This window comes from Oncorhynchus nerka, linkage group LG15 (assembly GCF_034236695.1).
Source record: "Oncorhynchus nerka isolate Pitt River linkage group LG15, Oner_Uvic_2.0, whole genome shotgun sequence".
Classification (NCBI taxonomy): domain Eukaryota; kingdom Metazoa; phylum Chordata; class Actinopteri; order Salmoniformes; family Salmonidae; genus Oncorhynchus; species Oncorhynchus nerka.
Window position 1 is genome coordinate 99,130,251 of NC_088410.1, and position 19,541 is coordinate 99,149,791.

At 40.0% G+C, this 19,541-nt stretch overlaps 1 protein-coding gene across 2 annotated transcripts in view; it reads left to right on the forward strand.

Moving 5' to 3' along the window:
- The first annotated feature begins 524 nt into the window (after window positions 1–524).
- Window positions 525–19,541, forward strand: part of LOC115123560 (dystroglycan 1-like) — a 147,706-nt gene continuing 128,689 nt past the window's right edge. Inside the window, exon 1 of one of the 2 annotated variants that reach the window (XM_065002093.1) lies at window positions 525–960. The gene's annotated coding sequence lies outside the window, so the exon portion shown is untranslated. Of the gene's footprint in view, window positions 961–1,147; window positions 1,250–19,541 lie in introns of those variants that run through there. The other variant, XM_065002092.1, reaches the window with a different exon arrangement.

Consider the following 19,541-nt stretch of genomic DNA (forward strand, 5'->3'; position numbering starts at 1 on the left):
CATTTGATTGATTCAATGGTTGACTGATCGATTGGATTATTAATTATTAATAATCACATGTAATTGAATGGAATCTTTGGTTTCCATTCTATTATATTCTACTGTATTCTATTCCATTCAATCCTATTCTAGGCGAATCATGTTCATGTGTTTGAGTCACTGTGGTAACGGTCTGAAATACTATGCATATTTCTCAATGATTATTTTCCACTAGGCTGCTGCTTAAATGTCAGACTATTTTAGAGAACGGTGGAAATAAGGTGGAGAGACAATTTGGGGCGGAGTAAATCTAGGCGCTACCCCCCTCCCACTCAGGCCAGTGGAGTGGAGGAGAATTCATTCCTAAAGGGCTGGCTCTGGCTCCTCGGACACAGCTCAAAGACGTAGCTAGGAGACATTTGTGTGCGTCTCAGGGAAAGAGAGAGCGAGAGAGAGAGGGAGAGAGAGAAAGAGAGGGAGGGAGAGAGAGAGAGAAAGAGAGGGAGGGAGAGAGAGAAAAGAGAGGGAGGGAGGGATAGAGCTGGCTAAATGAGTGTAGACCTCTCTAGCTGATCCGGGAGGTGGTTTTGCTACTTAGCCCGTCATGTGATTGCCCTGGGCTTGTTATCCTTCGATTTTTCTTATTATTTTTTTTGTTGTTAACTTGATTTTCAGAAGCAGCCTACCTACCAGCGCAGAGAAGGCAAGTAGAATAGGACTTGTAATCAAATACCGGTGGTGCGTTTTTTTAGTAGGGTAGGCTGGGGGCTTCTGCAGGGTGGTGGACCCGAACACAAGCTTCCTGTGGAGACTCACTACCATCTAGCAGAGACGACAGTGGAACACCTTTAATAGTTGTTTGGAGACGTCCAGAGAAGGAGTTCTCTCTCTTCACCTGGGTCGTTGCCGCTGGTTCTTCTTTTCAGTCCTTCTACAAAGAAGAGGATTTCAAGGAATATACTATATGCCACAGATTAAAAGGTCAGTTTCCGATATATAATAAAGGCTTCATATTTAAAAAAAAAAAAAAAAACATAAAAAATCAATCTCTGCTCCTGTCTTCTATGTGGCGTTGATGTTTCTTGGATCTACTGATCTAGTCTGCCGGCTCTGTCAGTGAAAGTGTTAGAGAATAGGGAGAGCGATCATTCTTATTCTCCCTTCTGTGGATACAAACAGGAGAGGAACGGGCAAGTCAACATGCCATTCCGTTTGAGCATTTACACATTTAGCCAAGCAAACTAATGTGAATTCGGTGAATGCAAATCGGGTAAGTGTATATACAGTTAGCTAATTGGTGCATTTTTATTAAGCTACAGAACGGCACAAAACTTGCCCAAGCCATAGCCAGATATCTGTCTGTAGCTATCTAGCATTGGCCGAGGTGGGTCCTCCGCGGTAGATCGCTATTAAAACCTTGTCTTCTGCCTGCTGCTATTTCAGACCTCACTGTGTTGCCCTTCGCAGCTGCCGGTGTTAGTCACGTCGCTGCTGGCCCGTTTCATGGCTCTCAAACTGGCCTAATAACAGGTGCATATGTGCAAGGATATATGTGGTGCCTGTACGAGATGGTATGCGCTAACGTACTGTATGTAGTTAGCTAATAACACTTGGTCTTTTTGACTATTTATTTAACCCGATTATCGTGGGTTTCTATGCTGTTACTATAGTTATATCGGTATCCCACTCAATTACTAGGACTGTACAGTGAGATTTGCAAAGGTGAAGTTATGGCTAGCGATTTAACTTTTTGTTATTTCAGCATTATTGCAATTGTACTTTTCATGGCCTGCCTTGGAAATGTTGTTTACCCTTAGCCTACTATACCGTCTAATAGTTTACTAGATCTCATTACATTAACCTTACGTTATATCATGTTACGTTAGATTACCTGAGTAGACTCATTCATACTTTTCCCACCTTCTTCATTTAAAATATAGATGTAGTTTATATCAATAAATCCTACTAGTTGATCTTATTCTACCCAATGTTATTGCACTATAGCCACCCATTTGCTCAAAACATTTATTAGGTGTCTAGATCCACTTCCACATTAAGGCAGGCTAGTGGAGCCAGTAGCTATTTATTTAATGTAGGTTACAGCTATTTGTTTGCACACATGGGCTTTTCTTGCGTTGTGAGAGAACAGTTTGGGGTCCAATTTGGTAACGTTGAATCAAAATATGAGTCCGGATGCGTTAGATTCTGTGCATCACCGCACTGTAACATTTTTTACTGCAATTTTACAATGTAACGCAGTTATCTCGATACCGCTACTGTTTGATTCACATCAAAATGCCACACGGTTTGGTTCAATAATAAAAGTGTGTTATAATTGTTTTTACCGGGGGATGTGTTTTTAATATTTGACTCACGTCTCCCTTCTCCATGGAGACGTTTGAAACCTTCCAGCTGGGGGGGGTATTTCTAATCTCTGTATGGCCCGAACGCGGAAAAAGCTTTCTCTCTGTGTGAGGACAGACCACCATATGTCAGGGAAACATTTATGAAGGCTACGACCATACCACACTTTCATTCTTTAGAAAACACTTTTGGTTTCAATATGTTTGTGTGGTCCTTTAAAAAAGAACATGTTTTCTTGATAACATCACACTTGTTTTTTTTTTTAGTTTTTATTTGTGTGAGTCTTTCTGGTATTTTTATGTGACCTATCTGAGTGTTTTTTTTCCCCCCTGAGGTGCACTAAAAAACACTTAGGAATATAAATAGATTCTTTTTTTTAAGTATTTTTTTATTATGTGCAAGCACCCAATAGACCATTGTATGTTTGTTTATTGTTCTGATTCACTGGGAGGTGTTGGTCCAAAATTATTCATAACCTATTTAGTCATAGATACTTGAAACCTTGGCGGTTTGCCTGTTAGGAGTGGCACTGCATTCTGAACCATAAGCTGTTTCTAATGAAGCGTTAGAAACTGGGTGGTTCCAGCCCCGAATGCTGATTTGATTGACAGCTGTGGTATACGAGACCATATACCATGGGTATGACAAAACACATAGTTTTTATTGCTCCAATTACTTCAGTAACCAGTTAATAATAGCATTAATGCTACCTCAGGGGTTTAAAATAAGGCCTGAGGGGGTGTGGCCAATATACCACAGGGGTTTAAAATAAGGCCTGAGCTAAGGGCTGTTCTTACCCTCAGCGCATTGTGGAGTGCCTGGATACAGCCCTTAGCCGTTGTATACTTATACCACAAACCCCCAAGGTGCCTTATTGCTAATATAAACTGGTTACCAATGTAATTAGTGCAGTAAAAAAAAAAGAAGGTGATTCCAATGGTATACGGTCTGATATTTTTACCTTTATTTAACTAGGCAAGTCAGTTAAGAACAAATTTATATGTTCAATGACGGCCTAGGAACAGTGGGTTAACTGCGTTGTTCAAGGGCAGAATGACAGATTTGTACTTTGTCATCTCGGGGATTTGAACTTGCAACCTTTCGGTTACTAGTCCAACGCTCTAACCTCTGGGCTACCCTGCCTACCCAATATACTATGTCTCCGGCTGTCAGCCAATCAGCATTCAGGGCTTGAAAACCCCCAGTTTATAATAATGAACAACAGCAGTTACATATTGACTAGCCTTTGCCCAATCCCCAACAACCGGAAGTTCCGTGTTTTTAGGGGAAATGGAGAGAGCTTGTGACTTCTTTTGGACATTAACAACGTGACACCATAGATTATCCATTATATTAACAAGATGCTGTAGTGGGCCGCTCTTAACGATTCAAGTAAATATCTTCAAAAAATGGAACCCAGCTGGGAAGAGGCAAGATCAGGTGGGACCATTCTAGCCAATGAGAGGGCAAATGTGTGAACAACAGGTACAACGGCTTCCATTAGTTACTACAGTCACAAAGTCAAAATTGGCTATGTATTGTAAAAATTCATGAAAACAAAACATTTTACTTTTTCTTTTTAATGGTTAGGGTTAGGCGTAAGGTTAGCAGTGTGGTTAAGATTAGGGTTAGTTTTAAAAAATTACATTTTAGAAGAGCAATTGTAGAAATAGGCGGGGTTTATGAGTTTGTGGCTGTGGTAACAAGTGACAACCAGGTACAACACCAATATATAATGTTTTTTTCTTTCTTAAAGTTTCCAGGATGTAACATGTCCTACTTCTATCAGTACAACCCGTAACATCCTAATCATTACGAATATTCAATTAGATCAAATAAGTCACACATAGCAAATAAGCCATATTTTTGGGGGGGAGTTTACCAAATTCGACACTTTCATTGACCTCTATACAAAAACTCCTTACTTGGTGAGTGAAAAAAAAAAAAAAATGGCGACACTTCCATCTTAATTAACTCCTCCTCTACATTTACTGGATTGGTTGAACAATGCAGAAGAGAACCTCCCCCACAGTTTCTGGATTGGTTGAACAATGCAGAAGAGAAACTCCCCCACAGTTTCTGGATTGGTTGAACAATGCAGAAGAGAACCTCCCCCACAGTTTCTGGATTGGTTGAACAATGCAGAAGAGAAACTCCCCCACAGTTTCTGGATTGGTTGAACAATGCAGAAGAGAACCTCCCCCACAGTTTCTGGATTGGTTGAACAATGCAGAAGAGAACCTCCCCCACAGTTTCTGGATTGGTTGAACAATGCAGAAGAGAACCTCCCCCACAGTTTCTGGATTGGTTGAACAATGCAGAAGAGAACAACCCCCACAGTTTCTGGATTGGTTGAACAATGCAGAAGAGAACCTGCCCCACAGTTTCTGGATTGGTTGAACAATGCAGAAGAGAACCTCCCCCACAGTTTCTGGATTGGTTGAACAATGCAGAAGAGAACCTCCCCCACAGTTTCTGGATTGGTTGAACAATGCAGAAGATAAACTCCCCCACAGTTTCTGGATTGGTTGAACAATGCAGAAGAGAAACACCCGCGACAGTTTTTCTTTTTCTTCTCCTTATCGTCAAGACCAGTATGTAGGGGATCTATTTTCAGGTGTTTCTTTTACGTTTACTACGCTAGGTTATGTATTGAGAGACAAGACGTTTATACAATTATGTCCTCTTGTCCTATTTTCAGATGTTTTAAATTGTTTTATATATTTATTGGTTTGTGGCTCTCCACTTTCTGTGTTTTTTTTTTTTTTTTACATTTGGAAACAAGATAAAGGTATTTAGTGTGATTTGGTTTGGCCATTCATTTCTATACCTTCACTATTTGATGAAACAGCATTGATGTAGTGCCTCAGAGCTGCTCTGTAATTAAATCATCAATGGGAAGTGCTTTTAGTAGTGACTAGCAATGCATTCTGGACACTGAAAACAGTGCACATGTCCCAAACGACACCCCTATTCCCTTTACAACACATAGGGGGCTCTGGTCAAACGTAGTGCTTTATGTAGGAGGGAATAGACTGCCGTTCGGACCACAATACATGTCTCACTTGCAAACAGCACACAGATTAGTAGTACCACCTCTCCATGACCCTAATACATCCTGTATAGTAGTATCACCTCTCCAGGTGATACATCATGTAGTAATATAGTAGTACCACCTCTCCATTACCCTAGTACATCATGTAGTAATATAGTAGTACCACCTCTCCATGACCCTAATACATCATGTAGTAATATAGTAGTACCACCTCTCCATGACCCTAATACATCATGTAGTAATATAGTAGTATCACCTCTCCAGGTGATACATCATGTAGTAATATAGTAGTACCACCTCTCCATGACCCTAATACATCCCGTATAGTAGTATCACCTCTCCAGGTGATACATCATGTAGTAATATAGTAGTACCACCTCCCCATGACCCTAGTACATCATGTAGTAATATAGTAGTACCACCTCTCCATGACCCTAGTACATCATGTAGTAATATAGTAGTACCACCTCTCCATTACCCTGTACATCATGTAGTAATATAGTAGTACCACCTCTCCAGTAGTAATATACGGCCGGATGTGATGCAGCCTGGATCTTCCTGTGAGCGGTAGCAGCTGTTGTCTTGTTTATATTTCTGTGAGCGGTAGCAGCTGTTGTCTTGTTTATATTTCTGTGAGCGGTAGCAGCTGTTGTCTTGTTTATCTTTCTGTGAGAGGTAGCAGCTGTTGTCTTGTTTATCTTCCTGTGAGAGGTAGCAGCTGTTGTCTTGTTTATCTTCCTGTGAGAGGTAGCAGCTGTCGTCTTGTTTTATCTTTCTGTGAGCGGTAGCAGCTGTTGTCTTGTTTTATCTTTCTGTGAGCAGTAGCAGCTGTCGTCTTGTTTTATCTTTCTGTGAGCGGTAGCAGCGGTCTTCTTTGGCAGCACCACTTTCTCAATGCGTCCCAAATACCACCCTATTCCCTATATAGTGCACTACTTTTGACCAGGGCCCCAGTCTAAAGTAGTGCACTATATATGATATAGGGTGCTATTTGGTTCACTGCCTTCGTCTGCTGAAGTACACACAGGGCTGTGTAATAGTCCACACTTCAGCTGCAGCAGCCGTCTGGAGCCTAACCTACATGCTCCTGCTCTGTTGCCTGTAAATAACCTGAGGTGGGTTGTCTTAAATGGTATGGGGAAAGGTTTAGGAGCGAGTCATGCATGCCCCTTTAATGTTCAGTCTGCAGTGTTGCAGTGAAGCATTAGAAAACAACAAAGCTACTGGATCCAGAAGGAAAAGAAGGGAGATTCGGACATTTCGGTAGGAAAGTGAAGAAATAGCAACAAATGTAGCTCCACCTGTGATAATGTGGACGTACTTGCATCCCCTTTCCCTCACTCTTTTCAGAACATAAAGTTGTACAACTTTCGTAGTAGTTTGAAAAGGTACCGTAGCTGTATTCTTCCAACTAAAAGGGTTGCTTGAGGGTCATTTTTGTTGGGTGAAAAAATATATATATATTCTGCCCGAACCCTTTTATATAATTACATAATAGTCGGTTCTTATATTTGTCTGATTTGGCACATGCACACGTGTGTATTAATACGTATGTGTGAATTGGACATGTTTGTTTGTTTGGTTGGTTGTTTCATGCACTACCTCTCCCTGAGACACCCTCGGAGAGAGGGGTGACTGCCAAGGTCTGCCATTATCAATGACAACCCTTGGGCAATTAGGGTTAGGTCTAAGTGCCTTTCTCTAGTGCATATCGACAGATTCTCGGTTACTGGTCTAACGCTCTAACCGCTAGGCTACCTGCCGCCTTGATGCTTCTAGGTAAAACATTTTGTATTGATTTAAAAGGAGGATTCAAACTGGAGTTCTGTAGGTAATAGGACTCGTTCTGTAGGTTAGGATAGGACTAGTTCTGTAGGTAATAGGACTCATTCTGTAGGTTAGGATAGGACTAGTTCTGTAGGTAATAGGACTCATTCTGTAGGTTAGGATAGGACTAGTTCTGTAGGTAATAGGACTCGTTCTGTAGGTTAGGATAGGACTAGTTCTGTAGGTAATAGGACTAGTTCTGTAGGTAATAGGACTTGTTCTGTAGGTAATAGGACTCGTTCTGTAGGTAATAGGACTCGTTCTGTAGGTTAGGATAGGACTAGTTCTGTAGGTAATATGACTCGTTCTGTAGGTTAGGATAGAACTAGTTCTGTAGGTAATAGGACTCATTCTGTGGGTAATAGGACACATTCTGTAGGTTAGGATAGGACTCATTCTGTAGGTAATAGGACTAGTTCTGTAGCTAATAGGACTCGTTCTGTAGATAATAGGACTCGTTCTGTAGGTAATAGGACTCATTCTGTAGGTTAGGATGGGACTAGTTCTGTAGGTAATAGGACTAGTTCTGTAGGTCAGAATAGGACTAGTTCTGTCGGTAATAGGACCCGTTCTGTAGGTAATAGGACTCGTTCTGTAGATAATAGGATTTGTTCTGTAGGTAATAGGACTCGTTCTGTAGGTTAGGCTAGGACTAGTTCTGTAGCTAATATGACTCACTCTGTAGATAATAGGACTCGTTCTGTAGGTTAGGATAGGACTCATTCTGTAGGTAATAGGACTCATTCTGTAGGTTAGGATAGGACTAGTTCTGTAGGTAATAGGACTCGTTCTGTAGGTTAGGATAGGACTAGTTCTGTAGGTAATAGGACTCGTTCTGTAGGTTAGGATATGACTAGTTCTGTAGGTAATAGGACTCGTTCTGTAGGTTAGGATAGAACTAGTTCTGTAGGTAATAGGACTCGTTCTGTAGGTAATAGGACTCGTTCTGTAGGTAATAGGACTCATTCTGTAGGTTAGGATAGGACTAGTTCTGTAGGTAATAGGACTCGTTCTGTAGGTTAGGATAGGACTAGTTATGTAGGCAATAGGACTCATTCTGTAGGTAATAGGACTCGTTCTGTAGGTAATAGGATTCGTTCTGTAGGTAATAGGACTCGTTCTGTAGGTTAGGATAGGACACATTCTGTAGGTTAGGATAGGACTCGTTCTGTAGGTAATAGGACTCGTTCTGTAGGTTAGGATAGGACTAGTTCTGTAGGTAATAGGACTCGTTCTGTAGGTTAGGATAGGATTAGTTCTGTAGGTAATAGGACTCGTTCTGTAGGTTAGGATAGAACTAGTTCTGTAGGTAATAGGACTCGTTCTGTAGGTAATAGGACTCGTTCTGTAGGTAATAGGACTCGTTCTGTAGGTTAGGATAGGACTAGTTCTGTAGGTAATAGGACTTGTTCTGTAGGTTAGGATAGGACTAGTTCTGTAGGTAATAGGACTAGTTCTGTAGGTAATAGGACTCGTTCTGTAGGTTAGGATAGGACTAGTTCTGTAGGCAATATGACTCATTCTGTAGGTAATAGGACTCGTTCTGTAGGTAATAGGATTTGTTCTGTAGGTAATAGGACTCGTTCTGTAGGTTAGGATAGGACACATTCTGTAGGTTAGGATAGGACTCGTTCTGTAGATAATAGGACTCGTTCTGTAGGTAATAGGATTCGTTCTGTAGGTAATAGGACTTTTCAAATGGTGCACAGACAGACTTGTTTGTAGGGCCGGTACGATACCAGTATTGGGAAACTCGTTAGTATCGTAGCAAGGAAACAAAACACGCAGCGAACGTGACTTCTTTAGGAAAACAGTCGAGTGGGATTTGCCAGGGACCTCACGATTCTATATGTATTGTGATTCTCACGATTCTATATGTATTGTGATTCTATTTGTATTGTGATTCTCACGATTCTATTTGTATTGTGATTCTCACGATTCTATATGTATTGTGATTCTATATGTATTGTGATTCTATTTGTATTGTGATTCTATTTGTATTGTGATTCTATATGTATTGTGATTCTATTTGTATTGTGATTCTATTTGTATTAGTGATTCTATTTGTAGATAATGGATTCTATTTGTAGGTTGGATTCTATTTGTATTGGATTCTATTTGTATAATGGATTTTCAAATGGTGCACAGACAGACTTGTTTGTGGGCCGGTCTATATGTATTGTGATTCTATTTGTATTGTGAAACAAAACTATATTGTTGTGATTCTTTAAAACAGTCGATTGTGATTCTATTTGTATTGTGATTCTATTTGTATTGTGATTCTATTTGTATTGTGATTCTATATGTATTGTGATTCTATTTGTATTGTGATTCTATATGTATTGTGATTCTCACGATTCTATTTGTATTGTGATTCTCACGATTCTATTTGTATTGTGATTCTCACGATTCTATTTGTATTGTGATTCTATATGTATGTTTGTATTGTGATTCTATTTGTATTGTGATTCTATATGTATTGTGATTCTCACGATTCTATTTGTATTGTGATTCTATTTGTATTGTGATTCTGTTGATTCTATATGTATTGTGATTCTATATGTATTGTGATTCTATTTGTATTGTGATTCTATATGTATTGTGATTCTATTTGTATTGTGATTCTATTTGTATTGTGATTCTATTTGTATTGTGATTCTATTTGTATTGTGATTCTATATGTATTGTGATTCTATTTGTATTGTGATTCTATATGTATTGTGATTCTATTTGTATTGTGATTCTATTTGTATTGTGATTCTATTTGTATTGTGATTCTCACGATTCTATATGTATTGCAATTCGATACTGTGATTTCATTGCGATTCGATGTTCCGAACATACATGTATTGCTAAGCATATGTCTGCTGCAGAGGGACAAGAGAGAGCGAGAGCCATGAGAAAAATGATCAATCGTGGAAATAAAATGTCTGTAAACTAATTATCTCCCTCTCTTTTTAAAAAGGAAAACGGAGAACAAGCTATGAAGGAAAAATGCTGGAGTTTTGTTTCAGACACATCCAACTATCACACAAAATAATATTGCGATATTGTCAAAACGATACGATATTATCGTCAAAAATATCCTGATATGTAACCATATACACCCCCACCCCCCCAGTCAAAGAAAAACAGCCCTAATGTTGGAAACAGACATCATTATTTTGTCAGCCAGAGTCGTTTCTTTTCCAGTGTTTCTTTTCCAATCTACAGACAATATTTGACATCAGCAGGTTTCTAAAGGAAGAAATAGTTGAATCTGCTTTATATTTTTCATTTTAGGGAAAAAAATATTGTGATGCTTCTATTGTCGTTACTGGTTTGTTTTCCAAGGCCTGATGTAAACATGTTGTTGTTTACTTTGTACTGTAGGCTAAACAGTTTATGGCCAAGGCATTTTATAGATTTTTATTAAATTTTTTTATCTGTCTCTGCTAATCAATAATCCTTCAAAACATTTTTACATTTTTTTTTTAATACTTAGGTTTATTCAATACCTTTTTCAAAATGATTAGTGGACAGTGTGCTTTTCTTTTTTATAGGCAGACTAAGCACAAAGGCGGGACCGATATCGGCTGAAACAGCAATAGTTTGCATTTGCTCTGGTATTCCAAACAGTGTGTTCATTGTAGCCGTAAAAGTAGGCCTCCTCCTACTCAACCATAGTTGAGACATCAATCTGACAGAAGGCTTTTCTTTGTCTCCCACTTAACAAAAATGTGGATAAAGCATTTTCAGACATCTACAATTGTTCTCTTTTTTAAAAAATGATTCATCCTGCTTCTTTTATAGAATAACAAAAAGCTACACAACTCTGAAAGGTCTATTGAAGCATGCAGTCAACACTCAAACCCAACATTTTGACGTAAACAATTAGCCTAGCTAACTAGGCTAAACTTCCATACGGTATCTATAAGAAGTGGCTAGTTGTTAAAGCAGACATGTGCTCGATCTGTGTTATTCTCGTCTATTGTCGTTGTGTCTATGTGTAAACGTCCTGATTGTGTGTTTAGGAGTCATTACAACCATCTTATCCTATATTATCTGATCTCATAATTCTCTCTATAGATAATCCGCCGTAACTAATATTCTTTAACTGAGAGCAGCTTTTAGCATGAGCCTCTGTCAACAGTGACAAGCTCAACAGGAGTCGTGTAGCGAGATGTTTAATTCCACAGCACTGCACACAGTCAATGCATAGAGGTGCTTTTTGATGTCTCTGAATGGCCCTGTTTGTTGAAGTGGAGGAGTGTGTGTGTGGTGAACTAGGTGTCAGGGGGGTGTCAGGAGGGGGTGTCAGGAGGGGGTGTCAGGAGGAGGGGGTGTCAGGAGGAGGGGTTGTCACGAGGGGGGGGGTCAGGTGGAGGGGGGTCAGGTTGAGGGGGTGTCAGGAGGAGGGGGTGTCAGGAGGAGGGGTTGTCACGAGGGGGGGTCAGGTGGAGGGGGTCAGGTGGAGGGGTGTCAGGAGGAGGGGTTGTCATGAGGGGGGTCAGGTGGAGGGGGTCAGGTGGAGGGGGGGTCAGGTGGAGGGGGTGTCAGGAGGGGAGTGTCAGGAGGAAGAGGTTTGTCAGGAGGGGGGGAAGTGTCAGGAGTGGGTATCATTTGGGGTGTCAGGGCGGGTAGTTGTGTGATTCTGGGCCTCATCTTATCCAAATATATCCTTATCGCAAGATATCCTTATCACATTCAACATGTTCTAACGTCACTCAGCTGTGCGTAAAGTACATTTTTATTAGTTGACTCTTTTTTTCTTCTCTTCTCTTGCGGCTACTTCCCCGAAACACACCAAGCCCCGCCCCCCTGTCACTCAAACAGCTCAGCCCCTCCTCTTTTCTCTTAGTCACTATTAGTTTGCATGCTGTTCTGTTAGGTCATGCAGTCAAACCCCGATTTTGGTCCAAACAAGGAACAAAGCTGCTTTCATCTTTTTGGCTTTTTAATAGGCACGTTCCACACTGCACCTTAGCCCAGGGCTTAAGCGAGTGTGATCACACTTGTACATTGTAAAGTGGGATAGCACCAACCTTAGCCCGGTGCTAGCAGGCCGTGCTCTGGAGCAGGGTTAGCCCTAAAAAAACCACGGTGCCAAAATAGCCGGTGTGAAATGGAGGTCGAAAACAACACCGAGAATGTGTTCAATCACAAATGCAGCACTTTCACTGAATTGACATATGGTGGTGGCTATAATACGTTTTGTGCATTATGCTGGTGATGGCTATAATACGTTTTGTGCATTATGCTGGTGATGGCTATAATACGTTTTGTGCATTATGCTGGTGATGGCTATAATACGTTTTGTGCATTATGCTGGTGATGGCTATAATCGTTTTGTGCATTATGCTGGTGATGGCTATAATACGTTTTGTGCATTATGCTGGTGATGGCTATAATACGTTTTGTGCATTATGCTGGTGATGGCTATAATACGTTTTGTGCATTATGCTGGTGATGGCTATAATACGTTTTGTGCATTATGCTGGTGATGGCTATAATACGTTTTGTGCATTATGCTGGTGATGGCTATAATACGGACAATAAAGTTATATTTTCATCGTGTAACCCTATCCTGGATGGACAATAAAGTTATGTTCTCATCGTGTAACCCTATCCTGGATGGACAATAAAGTTATATTCTTATCGTGTAACCCTATCCTGGATGGACAATAAAGTTATATTCTTATCGTGTAACCCTATCCTGGATGGACAATAAAGTTATATTCTTATCGTGTAACCCTATCCTGGATGGACAATAAAGTTATATTCTTATCGTGTAACCTTATTCCAGAAGGACAATAAAGTTATATTCTCATCGTGTAACCCTATCCTGGATGGACAATAAAGTTATATTCTTATCGTGTAACCTTATTCCGGATGGACAATAAAGTTATATTCTTATCGTGTAACTCTATCCTGGATGGACAATAAAGTTATATTCTTATCGTGTAACCCTATCCTGGATGGACAATAAAGTTATATTCTCATCGTGTAACTCTATCCTGGATGGACAATAAAGTTATATTCTATTATTGGGACCCATGGTAGGTTGAGTAGTATAGACCAGCCATGCTTATTCTCTGTTCTCTGGTGGGGGCTATGTCCTCTTCCACCTGGCAGACATGAGCCTCTGCTTCTATCCCAAATGGCGCTGTAGAGTGAAATAGAGTCCCGTTTGGTACGTTGCCTCGTCAATAGAGATGGAGCAGCAGAGGACAGGGCTATGTGCTACTTCTCACAGTTAAACAGCTCTGCTTTCACACTGACCTGTGTCTCTTTACACTTAAAACGAGGAACAATGTCCTCTATTTGAGAGTTTTACTTTACTCAGTCATTCGTTGTCACCCCCCCAACATACACATAGGTTACGCACGCGTGGACAGACACGCACATACACACAGTCCTCTATTGGTTCAAACACACTCACACATTGACACAGCTTAAGTGAAGGATTTTCGTCCAGACACACCAGACACAGAGAAAGACCCAGCATGCATCAGTTTAAAAGAGCTAGTGATGATTCGGGTGTTAAAGAGAGTCTGTGGTCCACCTTAACTCCACATTTAGTGGATTGGAGAAGAGATACACACCCTAACAGTTTTTATTTTTTTGTCTCTTCAGGACCAAAAAGAAAGGTTTTTACTTTTTCTTTTTTGTCTCTGTTATGTTAGGTTAGTGAAGGTCAGACAGAACCGGGCCCTGTGTTTACTGTGAAAGCCTCTTCACAGAACACAGATGACAACACGCATTCCTTCAATCAAAACATCAGTAGTCACAATGCTGCCTGAGATGACTCACCGAACTGCACCGCGCAGCGTTAGGTTGAGGCCTTTCTTGCTTACGTTGGAGAGGCAGAGTGACGTTCAAAGGATTGAAATGTCTAGATTGATTTTCACCTGGAAGGAAGGTGGTGTAATGTTTAAATCTTAGAAAGAGACTATCCCTGTATAGCTGACTCACAACCATTTACTGAAAAGGGGGTGGGTGTGTAAACCAGGGCTGGGGGTGGGTGTATAAACCAGGGCTGGGGGTGGGTGTATAAACCAGGGCTGGGGGTGGGTGTATAAACCAGGGCTGGGGGTGTAAACCAGGGCTGGGGGTGGGTGTATAAACCAGGGCTGGGGGTGTAAACCAGAGTTGACCCTGACTCTGGCAACTGAAGCATCTGATGTGCGACGACAGAAACCTTGTTTGATTAGTGGCGATAGGACATCAGCACCTCAGCTATTATGATGGCTAAGACCGTGGCCACTCTAGTGACACGTCACACATCATGTCTGCTTCCCAGATGTACCACAGACACAGAGGTTCTCTCTTCAACCCTGCCCTTACAAGAAGCATTGTTACAGTAGGCCTAATAGCAGAATAACAGTGTAGTCTAAAGCAGCTAAAAGCTATGGTGCTTAGACTAGCTACATTAGATTTAGTTTTTAGAATGGATTGTTTTCTCTCTTAGTGCATTATTGTTTCAAATGATCTAACTACTAGGTTACACAGAGATCTAACTACTAGGTTACACAGAGATCTAACTACTAGGTTACACAGATATCTAACTACTAGGTTACACAGAGATCTAACTACTAGGTTACACAGAGATCTAACTACTAGGTTACACAGAGATCTAACTACTAGGTTACACAGAGATCTAACTACTAGGTTACACAGAGATCTAAGCTATTAGGTTACACAGAGATCTAACTACTAGGTTACACAGAGATCTAACTACTAGGTTACACAGAGATCTAACTACTAGGTTACACAGAGATCTAACTACTAGGTTACACAGAGATCTAACTACTAGGTTACACAGAGATCTAACTATTAGGTTACACAGAGATCTAACTACTAGGTTACACAGAGATCTAACTACTAGGTTACACAGAGATCTAACCTATTAGGTTACACAGAGATCTAACTACTAGGTTACACAGAGATCTAACTACTAGGTTACACAGAGATCTAACCTATTAGGTTACACAGAGATCTAACCTATTAGGGTACACAGAGATCTAACTACTAGGTTACACAGAGATCTAACTACTAGGTTACACAGATATCTAACTACTAGGTTACACAGAGATCTAACTACTAGGTTACACAGGGATCTAACTACTAGGTTACACAGAGATCTAACCTATTAGGTTACACAGAGATCTAACTACTAGGTTACACAGAGATCTAACTACTAGGTTACACAGAGATCTAACTACTAGGTTACACAGAGATCTAACTACTAGGTTACACAGAGATCTAACTACTAGGTTACACAGAGATCTAAGCTATTAGGTTACACAGAGATCTAACTACTAGGTTACACAGAGATCTAACTACTAGGTTACACAGAGATCTAACTACTAGGTTACACAGAGATCTAACTACTTACACAGAGATCTAACTACTAGGTTACACAGAGATCTAACTACTAGGTTACACAGAGATCTAACCTATTAGGTTACACAGAGATCTAACTACTAGGTTACACAGAGATCTAACTACTAGGTTACACAGAGATCTAACCTATTAGGTTACACAGAGATCTAACCTATTAGGTTACACAGAGATCTAACTACTAGGTTACACAGAGATCTAAGCTACTAGGTTACACAGAGATCTAACCTATTAGGTTACACAGTGATCTAACTACTAGGTTACACAGAGATCTAACTACTAGGTTACACAGAGATCTAACTACTAGGTTACACAGGGATCTAACTACTAGGTTACACAGAGATCTAACCTATTAGGTTACACAGAGATCTAACTACTAGGTTACACAGGGATCTAACTACTAGGTTACACAGAGATCTAACTACTAGGTTACACAGAGATCTAAGCTATTAGGTTACACAGAGATCTAACTACTAGGTTACACAGGGATCTAACTACTAGGCTACACAGAGATCTAACTACTAGGTTACACAGAGATCTAACTACTAGGTTACACAGAGATCTAACTACTAGGTTACACAGAGATCTAAGCTATTAGGTTACACAGAGATCTAACGACTAGGTTACACAGAGATCTAACTACTAGGTTACACAGAGATCTAACTACTAGGTTACACAGAGATCTAACTACTAGGTTACACAGAGATCTAACTACTAGGTTACACAGAGATCTAAGCTAAGAGGTTACACAGAGATCTAACGACTAGGTTACACAGATATCTAACTACTAGGTTACACAGAGATCTAAGCTATTAGGTTACACAGAGATCTAACTACTAGGTTACACAGGGATCTAACTACTAGGCTACACAGAGATCTAACTACTAGGTTACACAGAGATCTAACTACTAGGTTACACAGAGATCTAACTACTAGGTTACACAGAGATCTAAGCTATTAGGTTACACAGAGATCTAACGACTAGGTTACACAGAGATCTAACTACTAGGTTACACAGAGATCTAACTACTAGGTTACACATAGATCTAACTACTAGGTTACACAGAGATCTAACTACTAGGTTACACAGAGATCTAAGCTACTAGGTTACACAGAGATCTAACTACTAGGTTACACAGAGATCTAACTACTAGGTTACACAGAGATCTAACTACTAGGTTACACAGAGATCTAACTACTAGGTTACACAGAGATCTAAGCTATTATGTTACACAGAGATCTAACTACTAGGTTACACAGAGATCTAACTACTAGGTTACACAGAGATCTAACTACTAGGTTACACAGAGATCTAAGCTACTAGGTTACACAGAGATCTAACTACTAGGTTACACAGAGATCTAACTACTAGGTTACACAGAGATCTAACTACTAGGTTACACAGAGATCTAACTACTAGGTTACACAGAGATCTAACTACTAGGCTACACAGAGATCTAACTACTAGGTTACACAGAGATCTAACTACTAGGTTACACAGAGATCTAACTACTAGGTTACACAGAGATCTAACTACTAGGTTACACAGAGATCTAACTACTAGGTTACACAGAGATCTAAGCTACTAGGTTACACAGAGATCTAACTACTAGGTTACACAGAGATCTAACTACTAGGTTACACAGAGATCTAACTACTAGGTTACACAGAGATCTAACTACTAGGTTACACAGAGATCTAAGCTATTAGGTTACACAGAGATCTAACTACTAGGTTACACAGAGATCTAACTACTAGGTTACACAGAGATCTAACCTACTAGGTTACACAGAGATCTAACTACTAGGTTACACAGAGATCTAAGCTACTAGGTTACACAGAGATCTAACCTACTAGGTTACACAGAGATCTAACCTGCTAGGTTACACAGAGATCTAACCTGCTAGGTTACACAGAGATCTAACTACTAGGTTACACAGAGATCTAACTACTAGGTTACACAGAGATCTAACTACTAGGTTACACAGAGATCTAACTACTAGGTTACACAGAGATCTAACTACTAGGTTACACAGAGATCTAACTACTAGGTTACACAGAGATCTAAGCTATTAGGTTACACAGAGATCTAACTACTAGGTTACACAGAGATCTAACTACTAGGTTACACAGAGATCTAAGCTACTAGGTTACACAGAGATCTAACCTATTAGGTTACACAGAGATCTAACCTATTAGGTTACACAGAGATCTAACTACTAGGTTACACAGAGATCTAAGCTACTAGGTTACACAGAGATCTAACCTATTAGGTTACACAGTGATCTAACTACTAGGTTACACAGAGATCTAACTACTAGGTTACACAGAGATCTAACTACTAGGTTACACAGGGATCTAACTACTAGGTTACACAGAGATCTAACCTATTAGGTTACACAGAGATCTAACTACTAGGTTACACAGGGATCTAACTACTAGGTTACACAGAGATCTAACTACTAGGTTACACAGAGATCTAAGCTATTAGGTTACACAGAGATCTAACTACTAGGTTACACAGGGATCTAACTACTAGGCTACACAGAGATCTAACTACTAGGTTACACAGAGATCTAACTACTAGGTTACACAGAGATCTAACTACTAGGTTACACAGAGATCTAAGCTATTAGGTTACACAGAGATCTAACGACTAGGTTACACAGAGATCTAACTACTAGGTTACACAGAGATCTAACTACTAGGTTACACAGAGATCTAACTACTAGGTTACACAGAGATCTAAGCTACTAGGTTACACAGAGATCTAACGACTAGGTTACACAGATATCTAACTACTAGGTTACACAGAGATCTAAGCTATTAGGTTACACAGAGATCTAACTACTAGGTTACACAGGGATCTAACTACTAGGCTACACAGAGATCTAACTACTAGGTTACACAGAGATCTAACTACTAGGTTACACAGAGATCTAACTACTAGGTTACACAGAGATCTAAGCTATTAGGTTACACAGAGATCTAACGACTAGGTTACACAGAGATCTAACTACTAGGTTACACAGAGATCTAACTACTAGGTTACACAGAGATCTAACTACTAGGTTACACAGAGATCTAACTACTAGGTTACACAGAGATCTAAGCTACTAGGTTACACAGAGATCTAACGACTAGGTTACACAGATATCTAACTACTAGGTTACACAGAGATCTAAGCTATTAGGTTACACAGAGATCTAACTACTAGGTTACACAGGGATCTAACTACTAGGCTACACAGAGATCTAACTACTAGGTTACACAGAGATCTAACTACTAGGTTACACAGAGATCTAACTACTAGGTTACACAGAGATCTAAGCTATTAGGTTACACAGAGATCTAACGACTAGGTTACACAGAGATCTAACTACTAGGTTACACAGAGATCTAACTACTAGGTTACACATAGATCTAACTACTAGGTTACACAGAGATCTAACTACTAGGTTACACAGAGATCTAACCTATTAGGTTACACAGAGATCTAACCTATTAGGGTACACAGAGATCTAACTACTAGGTTACACAGAGATCTAAGCTACTAGGTTACACAGAGATCTAACCTATTAGGTTACACAGAGATCTAACTACTAGGTTACACAGAGATCTAACTACTAGGTTACACAGATATCTAACTACTAGGTTACACAGATATCTAACTACTAGGTTACACAGAGATCTAACTACTAGGTTACACAGGGATCTAACTACTAGGTTACACAGAGATCTAACCTATTAGGTTACACAGAGATCTAACTACTAGGTTACACAGAGATCTAACTACTAGGTTACACAGAGATCTAACTACTAGGTTACACAGAGATCTAACTACTAGGTTACACAGAGATCTAACTACTAGGTTACACAGAGATCTAAGCTATTAGGTTACACAGAGATCTAACTACTAGGTTACACAGAGATC